This window comes from Ovis canadensis, chromosome 25 (genome assembly GCF_042477335.2).
Source record: "Ovis canadensis isolate MfBH-ARS-UI-01 breed Bighorn chromosome 25, ARS-UI_OviCan_v2, whole genome shotgun sequence".
In the NCBI taxonomy this organism is placed as follows: Eukaryota; Metazoa; Chordata; class Mammalia; order Artiodactyla; family Bovidae; genus Ovis; species Ovis canadensis.
The window spans coordinates 37,339,393-37,358,116 of NC_091269.1; the positions used below are offsets into that span (position 1 = coordinate 37,339,393).

General features: G+C 41.7%; 1 pseudogene; it reads left to right on the forward strand.

Moving 5' to 3' along the window:
• The first annotated feature begins 12,157 nt into the window (after positions 1–12,157).
• Positions 12,158–15,332, forward strand: LOC138430448 (small ubiquitin-related modifier 2 pseudogene; annotated as a pseudogene).
• The last annotated feature ends 3,392 nt before the right edge of the window (positions 15,333–18,724 follow it).

An 18,724-nucleotide genomic window follows, 5' to 3' on the forward strand; every position in this document is an offset into this window, starting at 1 on the left:
GCAGACTCACAGACATAGAAAACAAATTTATGGTTCCCAAAGGGGAAAGGGGGGACATAAATTAGGAATGTGGGATTAACAGATACAAACTACTATGCATAAAATAGATAAGCAGAAGAGCTTACTGTATGGTACAGGGAGCTATATTCAATATCTTGTAATAACTTACAGTAGAAAATAATCTAAAACTATATATGTGTGTCTAACTGAAAAAAATCATGCATTCTAGAATGTTCATCCATAGAATTACAAAAGAAATAACTAAAATGTGGATGTTAGAAAAAGAAGATGGGAAAAAACAACTAGTTCAGAAACCCTAGTTGTGGATTTATATTGTTAGCTGTCTCAGACACAAAATATAACACAAAATCCAATTTTATATATCCTGGAAATGTTCTGGGGTTCCATCTGTTTTAAAATCAGATGTCTGTGTGCCTCACATTTAAGCTTTAGAGAGAAAGCCTGTGTTTAAGAAAGTTTCTTTGTGTTACTTCATTATGATGTGTTCAAGTATTTCCAAATGGAGTTATATTTTCATTTTTATTAGAATATATATGCTTGTGATGATCCAAAGAAGTCAGAAATTTAAATAAAAATTCAAAGAACACAATGACTATATAAATTGCAGCATTTTTGTCAGTGTTTTATTCTCCTCTTTAGTAGTTCACTGTTCTTGAAAAAGATTCATGGAACAAAATTCATGTCAGACTGATTCATTGTTCTCTGAAAAACATTCTGCCCTTTTACCTACCCATCAATATTTTATCCTTGAAACGCTCTCCTTATGGTCTCTTTTCGGTAGTGTTTTTTAAATTGCTTTTTATAAGAAGATGCTTTGAATTGAAAATTTAAAGCACAAGATTGATAATTGTCCATAAGTGTAGGATAGACACTGTGTTCAAAAAAAGCAGGAAAAGTATCCTATTTACTCTTACTTTACCTGGCAATCCCAGTTAAGGACAAGGGGAAAGAATAAAAATAAATATATGTGGTACTTTGGCACTATGTGCAAATCAAATTTTAGCACAGTTTTTTTCATTCATAAATATTCTTTGAGTGTCTGTTGTGAATGGTAGCTCTGTTATGTTTCTGCACAATGCCTCCTAACAGTTAATTTAAGGACAATAATTCTTGCTTTAAAAATAACAAATTCACTGTTACCAAATGTTTGGATTGAGTATTATTTATGCTTTAATTTATCTTAGGCTATTGAGTACTTTGGTTTCTCTCAAAGCAGGTTTTGGTGTTTAGTTTTTGTTTTTTAAATTCTCGGTTCTCTTCTTTCCCTTACCTCTTACATCTGACACATTAGTAAGTTATTTTGAGTCTCTCCAAAATATATATTGAGTGTGACCATTAAACTCACCTCCCCTTCATTTTCCCTAGTTTAAGTCATCATCATCTCTCACCTGGAGTACTCAGGGCATAACTTTTATTTAAGGCAGCATTTCTTGAAACTTTACTAACATTTTTTGTAGCCTTGCGAATTTTTCAAGGTGACTTTTAACCTTGAGTTCCATAAACTGTCACAGTTCCGTATCTTTTCAACTGTATCTTTGAGAACTACAGAGAAGTTGGTGAAGAGAGAAGGAAGGCAAAGAGCAGGAACAGACAGTTTTGCGCGTCAACCTTGGGAGAGAAGTTTTTCTCTTCTAAGCACTGTTTAATGCTGAAATTTAGAAAAGGTGAGTGAGAAAAGTCAGTGAAGTCAGGTTAGAGTATCTGACTGATTTATTATGTATTGGACAGTGCTATCTCAATGTATTGTGAAAGGGTTTGAAATACAGGTGGAGATTTTTTTCTTCCTCAAAAATGTTAGACTTAACTTGTTACTTTAAATTTGAGTGCTGTTACAGATCATGGTGGTGCCAGGAGTCAACAGTTGGTATCTATTGATCAGAGTTCTCCAGAGAAATGAAACCAGTAGTGAACCAGAGCAGGAGCCTATGGTTCTTGCACCCCCCACCACATCCTCTGCCTGCCTTTTGTCTGTGGACAACTTTAGTCAAAGAATAAGTTTAATCTGAGAAGTGAGAAATGTGGAAACAAAGGAAAACAGTCAAAGGAGACTAAATAGTAAGAATGTAGTCACTAAGCATGGCCAAGGACCTTTAGTTCTTTCTCAAGCACTATAGATAATATTCTGAGCCATATCCTGTGAGCTGTCTTAGAGACACTGAAAGCCCAGGTGGGAGAAGTTACCTACGTGATGACTAGATTGTACCCAGGACATGAGCTGCCACAATTCCAAGAACTGGCCACAAAGAAATGGGAACAAGCAGACCCTGGAACTGAAGATTAACTACCTAAAACAACCAAGATGATGCTGGTCAGACCAACGATGACCAATCTGAAGAAGACTGTTAGAGAAGACTGTGCTGTTTCTGCATGTAGCTCCCCCCACCCACCCACCCACCACCACCACCACCACCACCACCACCACCACCCCACCCACCCCCCTCTATAAAAGCTCTCATCCCCTGCTTGTCAGGGAGGGGTTGGGGGCAAAAGTGGGCCTCTGGACAAATGTCCACCACCCACCCAGTTGCCCACATCTGAAATAAAGTGAACTTTCCTTTCCACCAGCCTGGCCTGTTTCCTGGCTTTCAGGCAGCAAGCAACAAGACCCCACAAACTCTTTCAGTAACAGTAATATGTGTGTGCATATCTATATGCATTGGGCTGGCCAAAAAGTTCCTTTGGGTTTTCCTGAACGATCTTACGGAAAAACCCAAATTAATTTCTTGGACAACCCCCACAAAAAAATAGAGAGATTTTAAGGGATTGGTTCATGTAATTGTGGAGGTTGGCAAGTTCAAAATCTACAGGGTAGGATGGCTGACTAGAAACCAAGGAAAGAGTTGATGTTGCAGCTCCAGTTCAAAGGCATTCTGCAGGTAGAATTCTCTCTGAAGGTCTTCAGCTAGCTGGATGAGGGCCACCCACACTATGAGGAATTATATGCTTTACTTGAGGTCTACGGATTTAAGTGTTAATCTCATCTAAAAAATACCTGTTATGCCCAAATCTCGAAATCTCCCAATGACCACCAGAGAGCCGATATCCGATGCAAAAGCAAGAGTGTTTTTATTACCAAGCTCGAGCTGGGGCTCCTACCATTACCGACACAGCGGCTATAAGGAGGAGCCCCGGGTTTTGGATTACATTGCTTATATAGGGAGCGTTCATGAAAAAAAGAATTTCTACGTAGGGGGACGTCTGATTGTTCACTTTCTTTCAAAGAGTTGTGTGTTGGTTTCTGATTGGTCCCTATTACCTAGGTAGACCACAAGTTCCTGAACGCTAAGTCAGGAGATTCTGATCTGGGATCCAATTGGCTCGTGGGTGGTGGGGTGAGATCAGGGGATTTCCAAAGGCTCTTTTCCCGGAACCTTACAAAATGGAGTTTTTCTTTTAACAAAATGGAGTAGCTTAGGTTCTTCAACCTTCACAGGAACATCTAGACCAATGCTTGAGCAAATGTCCAAGTGCAGTGATGTTATCCATTGACACATAAAATTAACCATCATAGTATCCTTAAAATTAAGTTCCAAAGGAAACTATTTACCCTAAAATATAAAGTTGTCAGAGTCAACATATAAAATTCCCAAGTCTTGCACTTTGTTAGTTTATCTTACAAAGAAAGGGACTGTTGCAGCACATGCTTATTTGAAAGAGGGAAATTATGCCTCATGAGGCTTGTGATGCCCTGTGTGTTAGATTGTGATAAATAAGATTTATATATCATTTGTTTCCACACTTTGGGAGTATGTCTGTTTTACAGATAGGGAAACCGAGACTCAACAGTGATCAAACCCAAGCACAATAATTGTAGCTTCAGATTCTTGTGTTGTTAATTCCATTATACTTGGTTATCCTGGCTACCACAGAATACTTAAACAGCTAAGGTAGAAATGGTTCTTACTATTTCTGCATTAGATAAAAATTTCAGATTATCAGAAGATTAGAATGGGTTGAAGTTTTTTGAGTAAGGTAGTTAATAGCAAATTTGGCTCTTAGGGTAACTTCGGCAAGGAGAGAAAGGATGCTTTTTTATTGAATAGGAAAAAGACCGCATTTACTATCAGTTATTGGCTGAGACAAACAGGAAGAGATCTGAAGAGAGGATGTGGCTCAGCCGGGAGGCGCATCCACTCAGGAAGTGCTTTCCTTCCTCACCTTCCCACCAGCGTTTGCTCTGCCACTGTCTCTCTTCAAACCACACCTTGTAAAGCCTTTTATGTGCTCTGTTCACAACAAGAATTTTCGTGTTTTAACTAATAAACCTAGGTTTTAACTAATAAAACAGAAAAGGGCCAAATGACTTTTTACACAGGAGATGAATTTCATTGTCTTTTCAGTAGAAAGCAAGTACGGTGGGATATATAGCAGGCAACAGTTTCCCTATGTTCTAGGAAAGTGGAACTGAATTATTGTTAGTTTACAAAACCTTGTATAAAATTAAAGTTTGCAGGGGGCTCCCAGGGAGGGAAATTAGACAAAGAAAGGAAGATTCGGGGAACTCTTTATTTTGCTATATTCTGAGAAGGGGTCGCGAAGAGTCGGACACGACTGAGCTGAACTGACAAGATAACCCATTTAAAAAGCCAAAGTTTTTAAAGTGTAATTTAACATTAAGCAACGTACAGAAGAGGCTGTGGTTGTTTTCCTTAGAATAACAAATCCTAAAATTAGAAAAGAATATTGAAGAGGGGGGAACCTTAATTTTGTAAACTTATTAGAATAAAAGGGGTGATTCAGAAAAGCAAGCATACATAATTGTCTTTAAAAGGAAATATATCTTCCCTAGTGCAAAGTAAAGTTATATGAGATCTGGTTGATATTTGACCTGACAGTCTCAAAGCGTATTAGACTGCAAGCAAGTAATAATTGCTTCCTCATTTAGGTTAGACAATGAGTTCTCTCTGCAAGCTGCTCTCCTCTAAATAGATTGTCGAGAGTAATTGAAACAAGTTATACTGGGAAGTGGAGTGACCGATTCCTCAAAGTGTGAGAGCAGAGCTATGGTAACCTCTTAAGCCTGGCCTTCATCCTGTTCCTATTTAGGGAATCCGCAGGGCAGCCTGCGAGAGAGTGCAGTCTGCAGTTCGCCAGCTTTATTGTTTAGACTTGAAGGGAAGGTCATATGCCCTCTTTGACAGAGAGGTTTATGGTCTCTCTCTAATTAGCAGCACCCTCCACCAGACAGACTGTTGGCCACATTCCAAGAGCGGGGTTTGGTAGCTGCCACTGATGAAGGAGAAAACAAGGTTATTTACCCTGTGACTGTAATTCTTGGCACAAGTCCTCTCTTTAAACTCAGACATGTTTTCCTTTTGTTCCAACTTGCCTTTGGAATCTGAGTAGGACGTGAAGGGAGGAAAATGCGACTCTATATCAATATTTAGTAGTGTAAGCAACCCGTATGTTGGCCTCGAATACTTTTTACTATTCTAGGGCTGCACGGTTCAACAACATCACTTACCACCACCCCCCCCCAAAAAAAAGGCCACACATTCAGAGCGTTGCTAGTAAACGTAAATGCTTGAGCACATGCCCACACATAACCTCAGAAAAGGAAGTTTAATTTGCAACATCTATAAAATAACGACAGTTTTACATTAGGACACTTAAATCCCAGAGGTGAAGTGTGATTGGGTTTCTCTCTCACTGGAGTGTTAAAAAGAGTCCCGGGATTATATCTGGCTCGTTCTGTTCTGCCGGTTCCGACGGACGGTGGGTTAAGCTGATAGAAATGCTTTTTGGTTTATTTAAACCAGATACTCCGACTATTTTTGTCCGGTTTGCAGGCGTTGCAGCACTGCAGAAGGCAACACTGCCCCCCTCGGCCGTCCGCCAACTGAGGGCGCAGGAGCCTGGTCTCCACCAGCTTTACCCGCGGCCATAAAAACCTTTCAAGTCCCCCTTATTATTCCAGGCACATTCCAAGGGAGTTGAGTCACAGGGTTCACTTGGCTTTTCTTCTGCTCTGAACTGCTTGTACCAGGTGGAATACGACATTCAACTTCGGAAATGGAATCCATACCGGTCAAAGAGCGCTTTAGGGCAAACCCCAAATGCAAGCCTACTGTTAACTTCTTCCGCACCTGGAGTTCCCTGGCTGTGCACCTGGCGTCCCATGGCCAGACCAGGATCGCGTCGTCAATACATCAGGGTTTTTTGGGAGGGAATCCCATGCTGCTGCTAAGTCGCTTCAGTCGTGTCCGACTCTGTGCGACCCCATAGACGGCAGCCCACCAGGCTCCTCTGTCCACGGGGGGAATCCCATAGAACTGCTCTATTTTCCTTGCCGATTTGAGAAGCTCCGAAGGCTGCACGGCCGAGGGGCAGGGGCTGGGTTGGAAACTTTTCCTTTTGGCAGTACTTTTCGGGAGAGTTTGGAGGCCTAGGCGGGGAGCCTAGGGGGCTGAGGTTCCGACGGCTTTTAAGTCAGCTTCGAGGGAAAATTCCCAGCCCCTCCCACGCGTCCGCCCAGACTCGCCGGCCGCCAGGCCCGAGCGGCCCGCGGTGGGCGAGTGCGCACATCTGGCCGCCCAGAAGCCACATCTGGAACGTTAACTCCAGCACCCAGATGTTCAAGGAGCTGGGGTAGTCCAAAAGCCCAAGAGGCGGGGCTGCCGCGGCTGCAGCTCCTCCCTGTAGCCCAGACAACTGGGGTCCAGACTCGGGAGACGCCCCCGGCGGGGGAGAGCAGGGCGGGCCGCGGAGGCTGGAGCTCGGTAGGGTGGCTAAGGCCGCAGGCTGGGCTCACGGTGCCGGAGCCGCGCCGAGGGGTTGGGGGAGGGGCGTTGGTATGATGGAGGCAGGCGGGGGTTGGGACGCGGAGAACGGCCAGTGCGCGGGGAGGCCGGGGGAGGAACTGCTGGGGCGGCGCCAGGGCCTCGCCCCGCCCCGTCACCGCGTCGGCCCCACTGCGTGGGATTTTACAACCCAAGTGCCCAGGAGGTGGCGGAGAAGGGCGGGGCCGGCGGGCGCGTTTCCTGGGGGGAGGGGCGCGCTGACTGTGCTGGGGACGGAGGGCGGGCTTCCCCCTCCTTCTTGCCTCGGGTCCAACACTAAGACTGGCGTTTTCTCCTGCGGAGCGACTAGCCTCTATCTCCTCTGCACCCTCCCGGCACGGAGAGAGGCGTCCTCGCCGGTGAGGTTAGCCAGGAAGATCGCTCCTCTTCCCCTCTCCCCTCACCCACCCCTAACCAGGAGAGGGAGGAGCTACACGTCCCTCCATAGAGTTTTTCCGAAACCAGAGCTGCGTGCCGGCGGCTGAGCCCCTCTTGCGTTTGTTTGCACGCAGGAGTTTTGACGTCTCGCTAAGCAACGGTGTTTGCCAAGGAGTCCGGGCTGTTTCAGAGAGCTTGCGTCTGTTGGATGCTCCAGTTTGAACAAATCGTTTCCATTGATTTATTTAACCAAGGCGAGGGCAGGCCGTGTTCTTTTTTAAAAATTGTGCTTCATCCAGGTTGTCCTTACATTTTGACCTAAGAGTGTCATAACACCCCAGGTCGTTGCGTAAATGTTTTGTGACAATTTTTAAAACCAGAGGAGGAAATATCCTAAAGGAAAAGAAAAGCACGACCTACAGGAAAATGATTTTAAAAGATGTTGGTCCTTTTCCACCTGTCATCCTCAGTCATTAAGTAGTCTCTACCAAAATAATATGTCCATTCGCAGCCTTCAACCCGAGGCAAATCTCCCTCCCCCTATTTCGAGCAAAGTACGAAAACAGGTCTTCTGGTCCCACCTTAGTCACCAGCTGAAACTGAGTCAGCTCTAGCGTTTCCTCTCCCAAGAATTGCTGGCTGAGAATAAACAAAAGCATACAAAATATTAAGTGTTCAGGGTACAGTGCTCTTCCATTGCTTTGTGGCAAGTTACTCTCCCTCATGGGCTTCCCTGATGGCTCAGCCGGTGAAGAGTCCTGTAATACAGGAGACAGGGGTTCAATCCCTGTGTGGGGAAGATAGCCGAGAGGAGGAAAGGGCAACCCACTCGAATATTCCTACTTGAACAACCCGGGCTACAGTCCATACGGTAGCAAAGAGTCGGACACAACAAAGTGACTTAATTACCCACGCACACTACCTCTTGGTGCTTGGTGCCTCAGTTTCTCCATTCCTAAAATGTCACCTGTACCTATAGTATAGAGGTGGTGTAAAGATTTAGGGTTAACGAGATAGTGCAAATCAAGTGCTTAACTCAAAGCGCAATGCATAGGAAAAACTCCATGGTGACTGTTATTATGTGTTAATAGACTCTGTTTATCAATAAAATAAGAGTTAGGCAATGGCAGTGGGATCGCTCCCTCAGTTAGTTTTTCCACAACCTGCAAAAAAGGCGGATTTTTCTTTCTCTGACCGTGACTGACCTCACTTTTCAACAGAGGACGGAACTGGAACAGAAAGGGACCATGATTCTGACTGGATGAGAGAAGTGTGCCCTCTTGTGGGCCTCCTGTTATGTTAGCAGGGACGTCCCCCAGGAGAGGAGGAGGATGGTGGGCCTTGTGGTCAGGGCGCTAATCCCACTTTCCCTCAAAATGTCTCCCATGCAGTTTTCTGTCATCAACTTCCTTGAGAAATATTTTCCGAATAATAATGCAGCTCTCCTCCCTTCTCGTCGCCCTGGATTCCTCTCCCTCACACTCTACATCCATCTATCAGCCACTCCTGTCAGCCCTAATTTATAGATGTGGATACATCACAAACCCCATACCTTCTTACTACCTGCTACACTAGCAACGGTCCAGATATTATTTCTTAGCAAACCTACTGCAATAAGCTCCTAACTCCTCTCCCCACTTCCACTGCTTCACCCTGCATTTCATTTTTCACCCAGGAACCAATCCTTTTAAAGTAAAAATGAAATATGCTCACTCTCCTCCTGCTCAAAATCTTCTAATTGTTTCCCATCACACTTGGAATAAAACCACACTCCTAGCAATGGCCCACGTGATTTGGCTCTTGTCTGATTCTCTTACCTCATCCTCTGTCACTTTCTTTTTGTTCATTCCTTCTCCAATCACATCAGTCTTCTCACTGTTCCTCAGAAAATGTCAAACCTGCTTCTGCTTCAAGATCTTTGCATTTACTGTTTCCATTGTCTTCAACCCTAAATCTTAGCATGGCTTTTCTCCTTACCTCATTCAGGTGTCTGCTCAAATGTCACCTAAGACCTCTTGATTATCCCATCTAGTATAGATGCAACATAGTCATAATTTTTCTCTAGCCAATTACCCTAGTTTATTTTCCTTCATATCTCTTACCAAATCTCATAAATGCTTGCCTGTTTACTTATTGTTTGTGTTATCTCTAGAGTGTATGATGCATGCAGATAGGGACTTGGTTGATGCTGTTCATAATACAGTCAGGTAATCTCCAATCTAAAAGAGTATGTCTTATAAAAGGCACCTAATAAAACACTTGTTAAATGGATAGATAAAAAGAGTCTCATACCTGGAACAGCAGGGAGGCAATCAAGTGTCCCTCAGTTAGTATAAGCCTAAAAATGTTTCATGCCTCCCTAACTTCACGACTTTCTTCCTCAGTGGCTCCTGCTCCAGGATGAAACCTAACTAAGTGGACGTTAAACCTATATGCATGTAAGTATGTGAATCAGACCACACTCACCCGGTGGAGGAGGGATGGAGAAAGAGAAAAAAAAAAAAAACAATGTAAATAGTGTGGTTAATTCTGTTTACCATTTAACTCAGCAAGTGCATGCACTGAAATAAACATGAGATGGAAGACATGAATCCGTACTCTCAGTTCCTCTGTGCTTCTCATCATATGATCAATATGCTGTGCTAGACATTTAAGGGCTTCCCTGATAGCTCAGTTGGTAAAGAATCCACCTGCAATGCAGGAGACCCCTATTCAATTCCTGGGTCCGGAAGATCCGCTGGAGAAGGGATAGGCTACCCAGTCCAGTATTCTCGGGCTTCCCTTGTGGCTCAGCTGGTGAAGAATCCGCCTGTAATACAGGAGACCTGGGTTCAATCCCTGGGTTGGGAAGATCCCCTAGAGAAGGGAAAGGCTACTCACCCCAGTATTCTGGCGTGGAGAATTCCAGGAACTGTACAATCCATGTCACAAAGAGCTGGACACTACTGAGCCACTTTCACTTTTTAGGTATTTAAAGATAAGCTGATTGTCTGAACTGCATGGCCCTCAAATGCAAGGCAGTTGGGAAGAGAGTTTGAATCCACCACAGTAGTGTGTGGCCTTGGGCAAATCACTCACCCTTTGGTGCCTCAGTTTCCCCATCTGTGAAAAGGGCCAGTGATACTGCCTCCTGAATAGGATTGTTATAGGAATTAAATGAATAATATTTGTAAATTCTTAGAGCAGTGCTTGAAATCTAGTTAGCTGTATATGAATATTTTTTAAGAAAACATCTCAAATGTTCGTACTTGACTTTCTTATTTCTCAATAACCTTATAATATAAGGTATTGCTCTACTCTGATTAGTACTGGAATTTTCATTATGGTTTTAGGCCAGTAATTTTCATTTTAGCATCAAGCACAGTAATTATTTTACAGCCATTTCTACTCTAGCATTTATGCTTAGCTATAAATTCCAATTAGGCCTAAATATTCCAAACTTTGCAAAAAAGAAATTGTACCTTCAGGGGTTCACTCATTCTATTATAGTTGAATAAAAGATGTTCCTTACTTTTTAGTTTTTTAAGCTTTTCTTCGGCCATCTTTTCTATAACATAATATTGTTATTTGGGAACTGAGTGTCAGTCAACTCTACAGAAAAACAAATACCAGTGCTTTTCCTAAATGTGTGTGCCAAGTCATCCCTGAACCAGGGAAACTGGGCCAGATAATCTCTAGAAGGCTTTTTAGCTCTGTTTTTCTGTGGTTTTCATGAAAATAGCTCAGAAATGAGAGGTTTAGGACTTAGCACTATGTTAACTGTGCCTGGTTGCTTTGTGAATCATGGACAACAGAGATGGTTTAAACTCTACTGTATTATTTGGAACAGACTAGATTCATATTCAGATTCAACAAGAACAAAATCTGTTTGAATTAAAGACAGTATGTCAATACCTTTTCAGGCTCAACATTTTACCACTCTTTCCAAGGCCTCATTCACACATATCTGCATCAAGGCGTCTTAAGAAAGAACTGGGGACTTCCCTAGTGGTCCAGTGGCTAAGACTCAACACTCCCAATGCAGGGGGCCCAGATTTCATCCCGCATCAGGAAACTTTATCCCACATGCTGCAACTAAAGTTCAAATGCTACAACTAAAAATATATATATATATAATATCATATAATTATATATATTATTTATATAATTACATACATATATATATCCTGCATGTTGCAAGGAAGACTGAAGATCATGAGTGTCATAACTAAGACCAGGAATAGCCAAACAAATAAGTAAGTCTTATTTTTGAAAAAGATAGATTGGAAATCCCTCCTGCCAATGTTTGTTAAAATCTCCTTGAGATTACATATGATACATTACATATGATTACATATGATACATTACATATGATATTACATACATATTACATTACATATGATACATGCCTCCTGTAGTCTATACCTTAGTTATAGTACCATCATTCATATATTCATCCCTTCGATAAATAGTGACTGAAGGCTTCATATATACTAGGAATTGCGTTAGGGCTAGCCACTTGATTATCCAAGTTAGAAATCTAGGAGTCAACTTAAATACACTCCTGACCCTTGCTCCCAACATATTAGATCAGCCACCAAACTTGTGTCAGTACTACCCTCTAAATATCTCTTGAATTTTTGTTCACCTCTCTATTCACTCCCCCTGTGATGATGTTGGTAAAGCCTGGCTAAGCCCAGCTACTGTAGAAAGCAGAGCATAAGGTATTCTAGCGAGGAGGGACCAGCCCTGCATGGTGGAGTGAGGGGGAAGAAGGGCTGAGGCTAGGGAAGTTGTAATTTGATGAGATGCACTGTATTACCACACTGGTTACTGTTGTAACCACCAAAAACAACTCAGCAGGCATGGGACTTCTCCACAAGAGAAAGAGGAGGGGATTGTAGCTGCTGCCATGTCTCCTGGCTCCATTTGCCATTAGTGAATGTTTACTTCTCAGAGAGCTAACTGCCCCCAATTTCTAGGCTGTGTCATCTGACCACATGGTGGATTGTAGGAGGGCAGATCCCACGCTCAAGGTGTGATACTTCATCCAGTTTCAAAAGTAGAGCAGCAACTTGGCACAGATGAGGCTCTTATCAGATAGAGAGAAGAGACAGAGGATTTGAGAAGGAACACAAGGTTTGTGTCTTAATATAAGCGAAGACTTCAGCATTTTTACTTCAAATTCTTGTAACTGCCCACTGAGTAGACTTTGCACCTGTCACTTCTTCCCTTCTAATTCATTCTTCATGCACTACCTAGACTCATCTTCCAGATCCAAATCTTTCATCAGCTCTTCCCAGTTTATACCATGGCATGTCAGGTTCCACTGTATCCCCTGGCCTGTTTATCAGTCTTCTTATTAAAGACAATTTTATCAAAAGACTCAGACAGTCAGTCCTCTCAAGCTTTTGTTAGCGTTTATTGGGGGTTTTTTTCCTGACTTAAAAATTAAAACACTGATTTTGGAAAATAATAAAAGTCTAAAAAAGGAAATAAAAATCAATTACTTTTAAGGAGAAAACTTAACATTTTGGAGTACTGTCTGGCCATGTTTTATCTTGGCACACATGTGCATTTTTTAAATTCTCAGGCATATATTAAATAAAGTTATACTTCAATAATTACTACGCTGAAGTTTATATTCAACCAAAAATATATGTCAAGACCACTCAAACTGTTCAAGTTTACGGCAATTTTTCATTTCTTTGTTTTATTGTCCTGTTACTTAAGTATGCTTTGAAAATGTATGTTTACATTTCAGAAATAGAGCACATTAAAAAAGCCCTCTGGGGGAAAAAAACTTTCTGTAAACATACCTTCTATCCAATATATTTTCCTGCTTTGTTTTGAATAAAATAGCTTAATAATAAATAATAAATTAATTAATCTAAAAATCATAATGTAACTAACTTTTAACATTTGTTCTGCTACACTGAGAAAGATAATTTAAGGCAATTATAATATGCTGGTTTCCACATCATGGCCTAAAACTTTATACAAAATTTGCCCTATATTAAGGACTTAACAAAAAATTATTTTATGATTCTGTTGTGTGTGCTCATTTTCTCAGTCGTGTCTGATGCTTTGCGATCCCATGGACTGTAGCCCACCAGCCTCCTCTGTCCGTGGGATTTTTCAGACAAGAATATGGGAGCAGGTTGTCATTCCTTCCTCCAGGGGATCTTCATGACCCAGGGATCAAACCTCTGTTTCCTCCTTGACAGGTAGATTCTTTACTACTGAGCCACCTGTGAAGCCCTGTATGATTCTATAAATACCAATAAAACACTTTAACTTTTTTAATCAATAAATTGGTATATTAGCATCACAAATTACTGTTTTTTCCTAACCTGTCAAGTATGGACTGTCCATAGCAGTTGATGAAAGTGCTGTGTGTTTGTTAAAAAAATCACTGTCAAGCCTAGATCTTGAAAGCAATAGCAGAGAAAGTTAATCTTTAAAAATCATTAAGCTTCATTAAAACTGCATCAGCATATCCACACACACAAAAAGCTACTAAATAGTGAATGCTTGTGTAATTTATTTAAATTTTAAAAGTCTAAAATTTAAGAAACTATGAAATCAAATTGAATCCATATTAGTAAGAAAACCCTTATATGAAGTTTATTAGAGCAACAGAAACAACACCATCCTAACTTTTCTAAAACTTATTTTAAACCATCACTTCAACTGAATAAAGCTTTTAGAATGCAAATAACATCACACAAAAATGATCTTAGAAAAGGGTAGTTATAATTTTGAATATTGGGACATTTAACTATTTAGTCTTTATTTAATAACTGAAGTCTTTATTCCTTGAGAACATATTAATATATTTCTAAATGAAAGACATCTCTTGTCTAATGACTTGTTAGAGAACAATTCATGGTTCATTAGATAAGCATTAGATTATTTTACTTCATTCAATTAGAAAAAAAAAATCTGTATGTTGGCCATGTTTCATTTCACACATGATATTATTTTCTTAACCCTTCAATTTAAGGGTATAAATTATAGAAAGCAAAGCATAACATTCTCAACTAACGTTTCAATTATATTCAAATGACTCAAACTGTAAGTAATCATTTTTAAAATCTAAGTTTTCAAAAGTATATTAAAACAAAACATAATCTGATTCACATTAACTACCAGCTCGTTTATACTAAGGAATCAAGTTTTTTTAGTTACAAAAGCAGATTAAAATTTTTCCCTGCTCTTAGAAACAGAGTGCTGATGTACATAATGAATCTAAGTCAGCATTCACAAAGGCTACCTAAAATTCTATCATCTTTCAGCCCAATGTCAGGTTAACCATAATTATGCGGAAACAATTCAAAATTAGAGTTTAAATGGAAGTGTCAGCAAGTCATGACATATCACCAAAGTCATAACTTTAGATATAATATCACAGATATTATACTGTTTCCCATCAAATACAACAGATGGCAATATACAACAGACAGAGTTTCCAGAAAACTAAAGCTATCACAGCTATAAATAAGCAATGCATTATATACTGGAACACAGCAAGGCCAAAGCATTAATGCTATTAAAAAGGGAATAGGATGTGAAACAAACATCTCTAAAATATAAAACATAAGAGATCACAAACCAAAACATGTCACTTTGCATTTATTTATAAATCTATGTTTTGATAATTATTTTTATACAGAAAACATTTATTTCTACACTGTCTCAGGCAGTGATTCTTTTCTTCTGCCTCCCTGAATACGATGCACTCTTCAAACCCTTTTCCTAACTGGCATTGTCACATCATGATTTCTCCTTGCTGCCGCCTCCTTCTTGCTCCTGGCCCAGCTTTTGCGCTGGTTCCCTGCAGACCTGGTGCCGCCTTTGTGAAGCGGCTGCTGAGGAGACTCCAGCGCTAGCCTTGGCGGACGGAAAGGAAGGAGTCAAGACTGAGAACCACGATCTGTTAATTTGAAGGTGGCGGGGCAGGATGGTTCTGTGGTGCAGTTTAAGATTAAGAGGCATACACCTCTCAGTAAACTAATGAAGGCCTATTGTGAAAGACAGGGTTTGTCAATAAGGCAGATCAGATTCCGATTTGAGCGGCAGCCAATCAATGAGAAAGACACACCTGCACAGTTGGAGAAGGAAGATGAAGATCCAACTGATGTATTCCAGCGGCAGACAGGCGGTGTCTACTAAAAAGGGAACCTGCTATTTTACTCCAGAACTCTGTTCCTCCAGACCAAGAAGACATTCTCAGATAGAAAACTACACTTTGGTTCCACCACATCCTGACTACTACAGTATAGTTTCTCTATTCTTTCATTTTCCCCTTCCCCATTCCTTTATTGTACATAAAGTAACTGGTGTATGTGCACAAACATATTGCTTTTTTTAAAAAACGAAATCGCCAGTGGTATGTTTTGATCGACATCAAATGGAGATGGGTTGGGGAAAATTACCGATTCTGTGAAAATACCCTCTTTTCTCATTAGTGGCATGCTCATCAGCTCTTATTTTTCTATTCCAGTAAGTTATTTTACTCTCACTGTTTAACAAAAAAAGAACAACATAAAAATTCTTGCATACCTTGTTTAATTGGCGAATTTTAATTTTTTATTTATCATTGTAAAACCAAGCACAATTTTATAACTTTTTTTTATTTAGCTGTTACTTTTTTGTAGTTTTTGTACGTAGCTGTTACATGTAAGTTGATCTATCTTTACGTAGGGATAAATGGCTTCCTTTATGACCAGGCTGGTAAAGAATCCACCTGCTATGCGGGAGACCTGGAATAGATTCCTGCATTGGGAAGATCTCCTGGAGAAGGGAAAGGCTACCCTCTCCAGTATTTTGGCCTGGAGAATTCCATCGACTGTATAGTCCCTGGGGTTGCAAAGAGTTGGACACGGCTGAGCAACTTTCACTTAAATTACTCTAAAAGAAATGAATCCTAGATAGTTTTCCATTCAAGTCAATTGTCTTGTTGTTTAAATAAGCTTCTTGTTTAAAATGAAGAAAACAAAAAAGATTTCTCCTTAAGAAACATTTAGCAGGCTCTTGAGTTCCTTCTTCCTCTGCCCAACTCAGGGCTTCTGCGAGCTAGCCTGTTTCTATCCTCAGGGGCCTGTCCTCCTAGGGATGAAGCGGTGGGGGAGTGGAGGAACTTGAGCTTCTATGTTGCCTGTTTACCACCAGCCACAGGCAGGCCTTGAGGGACGTGGCTATTTCTGCTAATGCTTCTAAGCCATACAAAACTAATGGAGTTCCACCTTAGTTTTCTCTTAGTGTAGGAGAAGTCTTACACTTCTTGCTGCCTCTTCCCAGAGGAGGCAGCCACAAACCCCACTGTTCTCAGTCTAGCCTAAATCTATCTGGATGTTTCTATCACCTCCTCACACAGACTCCACCCCAAAAGGGGTAGAGTATGGGCACCTGCATCCAACTTCCTTCTCCTAATCCCTCCTTTCATCTCCCCTCCCTAAACTGAAGCTTTCCCTAAACTTCCCTTTTGGACTGGAAGGCTCTGCTCTTACATCAGGTCTTACTTCTGTGCAAGGTGACCTTTGCCCTTTCTCTTCCCTAGGGCCACAATGGTGGACTGGCTGCAAAGGAACACAATTTATGGGAGGAATAAAAAAAAAAATACACATCAGTTCAGCATGTTCTAGATAACCCTCATTATGCTATGGTAAATGTTATCCAACATTGCTGATAACTACACAGTTTTCAAAGCACTTGCTTATCTGTTATCTCATTACTGTCATGTTACAACAGGATGGTTGGGTTCCCAGAAAACAGACTCTGAGATAGAAATTTACATGCAGGAAGTTTCTGGGGGCGAGGGCTCTCAGCAGCAGCATCGCAGGGGATTGAAGGAAACAAAACTAGGCAGATCAAGAGATTGGACTGTGATGCGTGGAACAGAGGGCTTGGCCAGTCTCACACAGAGCTCTGGAGTTGGGATAGCACTTCATATTTTTACCAAATTGAGGCAAGAGGGCTTGTCCTTTACAGTCCTGAAATTACAGTCATTGCATATGAGCTGCTTCCTGGGAAGAGGATGTGACCTTGGGTAGGGCAGCTGCTTTTAGCTACAAGCAATTCTCTAGAGGGACTAAGATGAGAACTGTTAGCCCACGAGCCCCGGGCGGCTGGAGCATGAGGGCTGCAGCCCTGAAGCGGGGCTTGGGGAATCATCAGGGCATCCACTGTATTTTACCAAAAGTAACCCTGCTTCCTGCCCCTTCTCCATATTTTATGCATGGGAACCTGGGACACTGGGAGCATAACAAGATCAAGTTCTCAGAGCCAGTGAGTAACTTGCTGTGTTAGTGGCTCAGTCATTTCCAACTTTTTGTGACACCATGGAGTGTATAGCCCACCAGGCTCCGCTGTCCATGGAATTCTCCATGGATACTCAGTGAGTTGAATTCCTGTATCTTGCTGGTTGAGTTCCAGCAAGAATACTGGAGTGGGCTGCCATTTCCTTCTCCAGGGTATCTTCCCGACTCAGAAATTGAACCCCCGTTTCCTGCATTATAGGCAGATTCTTTACCATCTGAGCCACAAAGAAAGCCCAGTGAGTAACTGATATATTTTATTTGGCCTGCAAAATAATTCTATCAAGTATATCTTGTTAACCTCCCTTTTGCTGGCTCTCTGTGCACCAATGTCAAACAAAAATATGGAGACAGAGTTATGGAGAAGAAGGAAAGACTGACTTTATTTCTTTGCCAGGCAAAGGGGGAACACAGTAGGCTAGAGCCTCAGGAACTATGCCCCCTGCCCCACTCCTGGGGAGTGTGTGTGTGCGTGCGCGTGCATACCCATGCACACACTCAGCTGTATCTGACTCTTTGCGACCCCACGGACTCTAGCTCATGAGGCTCCTCTGTCCATGGGATTCTCCAGGCAAGAATACTGGAGTGGGTTGCCATTCCCTTCTCCAGGGGATCTTCCCGACCCAGGGATCAAGTCTGTGTCTCCTGCACTGCACGTGATGCCTTTACTACTGGGCCACCTGGGAAGCCCACCCCTGGGGAATAGTCTCCCTATGTAGTCAAACCTTCTTATACTGTTTATAAGGTTCCAGATGAATCACGAACTTCCAGATGTACAAGCTGGATTTAGAAAAGGCAGAGGAACCAGAGATCAAATTGCCAATATTCATTGGTTCATAGAGAAAGCAAGGGAATTCAAGAAAAACATCTACTTCTGCTTCACTGACTATGCTAAAGCCTTTGACTCTGCGGATCACAAAAACTGGAAAATTCTTAAAGTGTTGGGAATACCAAACCACCTTACCCGCCTCCTGAGAAATCTGTATGCAGGTCAAGAAGCAACGGTTAGAACTAGACATGAAGCAAAGGACTAGTTCCAAATTGGGAAAGGAGCACAACAAGGCTGTATACTGTTACCATGTTTATTTAACTTCTGGGAAGAGTACATTATGTGAAACGCTGGGCTGGATGAAGCAGAAGCTGGAATCAAGACTGGTATGCAGATGATACCACTCTAATGGCAGGAAGTGAAGAACTACAGAGCTTCTTGATGAGGGTGATAGAGGAGAATGAAAAAGCTGGCTTAAA